The sequence below is a fragment of the Athene noctua genome, chromosome 9 (genome assembly GCF_965140245.1).
Source record: "Athene noctua chromosome 9, bAthNoc1.hap1.1, whole genome shotgun sequence".
Lineage (NCBI taxonomy): Eukaryota > Metazoa > Chordata > Aves > Strigiformes > Strigidae > Athene > Athene noctua.
The window spans coordinates 10,143,998-10,149,997 of NC_134045.1; the positions used below are offsets into that span (position 1 = coordinate 10,143,998).

Consider the following 6,000-nt stretch of genomic DNA (forward strand, 5'->3'; position numbering starts at 1 on the left):
ACTATTCAGATTGTTCAGTTATACTTTGTGAAGAATGAGAATTTGGAGAGTTGGGTGGTCTGTGTTTTATTTTAATAAGAGGCAAAGCTATATTTTTCCATGGATTAAGTCCAACACAGAGAGAACTGTCAGTGTGAAAACAATAGAATTTATCTCCACTGATGTAGCTTGACATATGAACAAGAGCCTGAATTGTTGCCATGGCAATAAATGTGTAGGACTTATGCATGCATTTTCTGCTATAGGATTTTGATTAATGGCATTGACTAAATAGTCTGAAGTAGAAGAAACACTGCAGCAGGCCTGAGAATAGAGATGGCCTGGAATGGGTATGCACACCCTACTGCACACTTTTACTGGTAAAATAAACTGTGGCTGAAATCGGAGTTGTCAAGTCTCCAGTAAAGTATGAATTGAGGATTTATCACTTATGCTTAGTGTGAAAATTTAAAATGAAAAGACAGTCTCTTGAACATGAACTGTATTGGAACACTTTTCTCTTTCCATATATGATATTTCTTCTTTTGGGATGAATGGTTTGAATGATACAAATAGTCCTTTTCCATCTTTAGAGGCTGTGGGCTCAATGCAGGTCTTGATTCAGAAGGAAATAAAGTATCTAGCTTTGATTTATTCATTAAGGTATTGAAGCAGTGGGCAGGAGCATGTCAGTGTCCTACTGAGCCAAGGTCTTCGCTGGCAGTAGGGAGAAGTGGTTTTCTGGGACTCAGGTGGGATGCAGAGCACCTTATGGGAGGTGGTTTTATTGGGGAATGGTCAGAACTCAGCAGAAAGGCCCCTAAATAACACATCCTTTGATTTCAAGTAGATCTGGTTGAAAATATAAAAGCGTATGCTTTATCTGCATTTGTGTGGATATGCAGCTGTAGTGCATTTGTAATACTAAACATAATTATTGTGAAAAAAATGGAAAGTCCTAACTCTTGTTTTACAAGCTGCACCCGCACTGATTTTTCAGTGAATTCTGGAGCACATGTGATTACTAATTACATATATATGTGGGATTTAAAAATAAATTAGGGAACTTTGCAAATTCAAACAATTCTAAACATCAGTGAAATGCAAAAAATACTTCTCATCTAGAATATGAGGGTGCTTATTTTTTCCATGATTTTAAATATATTTTATTCCCATATTTGTTCATTATAAGAACTATTTGTGTTTAATCAAGGGTTCAGCTTTTCTCCAGCTCATCATCTGTTCCTAATCAACCCTGTCGAGGAATCAGGCTGCTGAATTTGTGACGTTGCTATCATTTCTATGGTAATAGGATAGTTGATGAGTACAGTGTTATTGCCTCATTGTAGGATCAGGGAAAAGAAAGACTGGACTGTGTAGGAGGAAGAGTTAATGGGGACACAAATGTCTTTAGTTGGAGAAAACAGGACCATGGGAAATGATGCCAAATTAAAGGTATTTTTGTGAGAGGGGTCCTTTCCAATTTGCCTCAGTGTGAAGTTTCCTATTATGTTATAGGCTCACCAGTACCTTAAGAATACTCTTAGAAATACTAATTAATAACTATGTTTCAATACTTTTGCCATTATACCTTACATTACAGTCTCTTGAATTGTGCTTCAGTAATTGCCCATTGCAAATGTTTAAGGCAAGAGGATGCTAATTACTTCAAAGTTTTAAAAACCTGTGTTTACCTGATTCTCATGCACCCAGTCCCTTACTGGCATCATCTCCCACACATTGGCACATTCATCTCCTCAGTGGGAAATGGCAGTGATGGTGGAACATGTTCCTTGTGGTCCAGCCAGTTTCTTGGGCTTCTGAAACAGCAGTGGAGGAACCTCAGGTTGATTTTCATGCTTGAAAACCTGGAAGCAGAGGGAAAAGCTTTTTAAAATGAGACCACCATATTGGTCCCTGGATCCCTCAGCTGTATAATGCTGCTCTTTTTGGCCTCCATGCCATCTGCTACTGAGTTTTACTTGACAGATATAACTTTGTGTTTCTTCTGCCTTCTTTTCCACACCTCTTCCAAAGCAAGTAAGAAGGAAAAGCATGCAAAGACAACCCAGAGAGCTTATTTTAAGGATAAGAATGTTTAATTTCATTGGCTTGTGCTTTGGGAGCACTCTTACGATGTCCAGTCCGTTACTGTGTAACTCCCATGTTTCTGACACTTATCATAACTTCCACGGCTCTGCCTTGTTTCAGGACTCATAGAGTCCAGGTTTCCTTTCATGTAGCATGATAGATATCTCCCCTTCCTCCACCCAAGGAGCAATTCAGCTGTGCTCTTCTTAGTGTAGGGAGAGTATCCCTGGAAAAAAAAAAAAAAAAGGATTCTATCCGAAGTCACTGATATATCAATCTTATCATATCAATCTGATATATCAAATAGCTATGGGATGAACCAGCAGCAGGGAATACAAGAGCCACACAGCTGGTGCTGATGTTCACACTGAAGACCTAACCAAGAAAGATCATGGAGGTACTGCTTTACTTTCTTTCATCTGATCATGAACTGTGTCTGTCTTAGGTGAGAGAAACTCATTCAAATCCATTTAAACTTATGTAAAAAGCAAAAGTCAGAATAACTATTCTGTAGTCATTCATAGCTTGCTAGCAATGGAAGGGTTCTTTGTGGTGCTTACCAGTATCTGAATATGAATAACGGGTCATTTATAGAAAAGCCTCAAACACATTTCCCCATTCATCTCCCTTGGACGTTCAAGGAAAAATTGATACAACCCCCACTGTAGGCCAAAGGGGACTGTCTGTCAAGACTGAGGATATCATAGCACATTCTTGTGTTTGACAGGTTATCACCTTAATAAGAAGACTATCAGAGACCCTCCAGCTCTCAGGCAAGAAGAGAGACCAGACCAATTATCCTGATTCAGCCTCAGAAATAATGGACTTGAATGGATTTTCAAAGCATGCTAAAGGACACTGGAAGTGAATGAGAAGCTGAGGAGTTAGTGAACCGTCATTATTGTACATTGGCCTTTGTGTACACTAGCCAGCAATAAGTACTGTGATCAACACTCTGGTTCTCAAATTAATATCCTCTCCTTATTGCATAGATTCTCTCAATTTTTCTGGCCTCTGTTGTCAGTTGAGAAGCAGGGATAGGAATTCAAGTGACAATGAGAAAAAACAAACGTTATGAGAGTGAGATTAAACAAGGAATTCCTTCTCCAGAGGCTATACTGAAGTTGCATTGTAGATTGACTATTATCCAGTTTTAAATCCATTTTGAAATAATCTTAGAGAGAAGCTAGTTAATGTGACATAGCTAAAGCAGATGTCCCAAGCCTGGCATGATGTTGTTTTAGGCTAGGCTTTGCAACTGAAACCCTACATGGGGGATCTTGTCATATAGGACACAGGGCTCTAAACTGCGAGGAACATACCTGTGAACTTTGATGCAGCTGGTTACATCTTCCCCTAAGCTTCTTAACTGTCGAATTCTGTATTGGGTCCTTTTCAGTACCTACTTAATACCAAATTCTGTGTCTGCACTATCTTAAGTGGTCTAAAAATTATTCTTAGCAGAAAAGAGTTCACAGTTGTGCACGAGAGCAAACTAGCTCAGTCCATAGTTTGGTCTTAGATTCTTCCCTGACACTAAACTCCTGCAAGCAGCAGCTCAGGGTGAAATCTTCAGTGCTGTTTCTTTAATAGATGAACTTTCCACAATCAGAATTAAAGTAGACAGTTGGAGAAGATTGCATTTTCTGAATAGCTAGTCTGGACTGTGCTGTGAACTCTTTCAAAGCAAAAGACTAGCCCAAACCTCCTACCAACAACCCAGAGTGCAAGGTACATTTTTTTCACCACTAAGTAACACAGAGCACAAAAATAAAGTCTCAGCAAAAAATTATTTTCTGAAATAAGTTTAATTATGTTTTCATATATCACTGGAGGATCCTCTGATGCAAGAATAGGAAAATCTACAGAGACAAAGGAATTTTCTTGATAAGCAGATTTTGGTACTTGCCTGTTATGTTGCAACTTGGTTCTTTTCCCTTTTAAATCATTTCGGCTGCAATTCAAAGTATTGCTTAAACACTGTCTTAGATAAGAATCCAGAACCAAGGTCTTATGAGCCTGACATGTCCTTGCAGTTTCAGACAAGAATTTTTATTATTTAGAAGGTAAATCTTTGTTCACAATCACAAGTAATAATTTTTACTGTTATTACATATAGAGTACCTTATGAAAGCAAGATGGTGCCTCTGCACCATCTAAAATTCATAGCTGCGAGGCCCATACCCCTCAAAAACCTAAATCAGAAGAGGAAATTACGTCTCAGATCAAACAAATCACTTGTGGGAAAGTCAATATCCTAAATTTTTGGTGGAATTGGATTCACATAATTGATCTGCATTTTTTTGCATGAAAGACATGATTTTAAAAATAATTTAAGCAATTGAAAGGTATATACACATGTAAGTATCTCTAAAAATTCTAGTAGTCAGACATCTACATGTAAAAATTCTTGAAGATTTTCAAAGTTATTATAATAATCTTCAATTAAAATTAGATTAAATGTATGTTCCTGAATGTGGTGTAACACACCTAAGAGTTGCATGCATATAAAGAATATGTGGAAAATTAGCATGGGAGCACAAAGATCACTACTTGTTTCATATGGAAATGCATGCTGTATTATCCAAGGAGATAGCCATGGGACTATACCATCGGGAAAATTTGCATTTAAAAGATTTGTTGTATCCAGAATTCATTCACCCCTGGCTGTATTTATGTTATCTATCTATCTATCTATCTATCTATCTATCTATCTATCTATCTCTCTGTCTGTCTTTATGTAAAGAGGTTTGTTAATGACTCACTCAAACACATGTGGACAGAAGGACATTAGACCAATACAAACCACTTTTTTCAAAGAGAGATCGACTTAAGCAGTGGCCTGCCTAAGTATTATTATCTATACATGCCTTTGGGCATTTCTTGGCTTTTTAGGGTTGCTGTCTACTGGCAGGCTTTGAATAAGGTTATGTTTGCCAAAGGTTGGATGGAGTGGGAAGGGCAGACAAACATTTGAGACAAGTCAGATAGTATTTTCCAGCGTGACCCTGGATGTTGTAGAACCCAGTTATGTCTGTGGTGTTCATAAAAAGGCAATGACATGTGAAAACAAAACCCAGGATTGAATCAAAGAAAGATTTATTTATTTTTTTTTTAATCTTGAGTCTGTTTCCTGTAAAATCCAACTTCATTTAAAGAAGAAACTTTGGGAATTCCATCACCCTTTAGAACTGATGTCTCTTGGTTCTGACAGTTTTCTCTAGGCAGACATATTAATAGACAAATTCTTCTAGGTTTCAACTGTTTGTCACTCTTGTATGGGTCTATATGAATACACAGCTTTGTGTATAGAAGGAGAAACAGAAACATATGATTAAAAGACAATGAAGAGAAAAGGGAATATTTTTTTAAATCTGGCAATTTATCTTTTGACAGTAATTTTCCATGTGTGTAGTCAAGAAAGCAGGGCAAGAAAATAGAAGTGTGTGTTACTCACTAGTGCATAGGATTATTTTTCCATTTTTTTAAATCAATAAAATAGATTGCTGATAGTCTTTGAATTTTTCCAGGTGAGAGCTTCCTATGAAAGTATTTTCTTTCTGAAGCCAAGAAAATATATACTGGAAAATTACCCTGTTTATCTCTACTGATGATGTCTGCCTAGTGAAAATGTTTCTAATTGCCCTTGCCTTCTAGAGAGGCAGTTCTTATCATATCACATTATCATGTAATCTTGTAATCTTCCAGGGCCTATAATATGGTATATGGATTTTTTACTGGGTAACGTCTGAAGTGACACAGTTTTAACTATACATAGAGCTAGTTAAGATGCTTGCAACCTTTAGGATCAGCACGGATGATCAGTCTGAGAGCTAATGATTCCTATTTTTAAAATGCACACAGCTATCCTCAGCAATGTTCACACTTTGGTGCAGTCTTTTATTTCTCTAAATCAAATTAAATGATAAA

The 6,000-nt window shown here is 37.2% G+C and overlaps 1 long non-coding RNA gene across 1 annotated transcript in view; it reads left to right on the forward strand.

Annotated features, from left to right (window-relative positions):
• LOC141963784 (uncharacterized) overlaps positions 1 to 4,399 on the forward strand; it is a 64,670-nt gene extending 60,271 nt beyond the window's left edge. The window contains exon 4 of the long non-coding RNA XR_012634203.1: positions 2,798 to 4,399. This is a non-coding gene — a long non-coding RNA (uncharacterized LOC141963784). The remainder of the gene's footprint in view (positions 1 to 2,797) is intronic.
• The last annotated feature ends 1,601 nt before the right edge of the window (positions 4,400 to 6,000 follow it).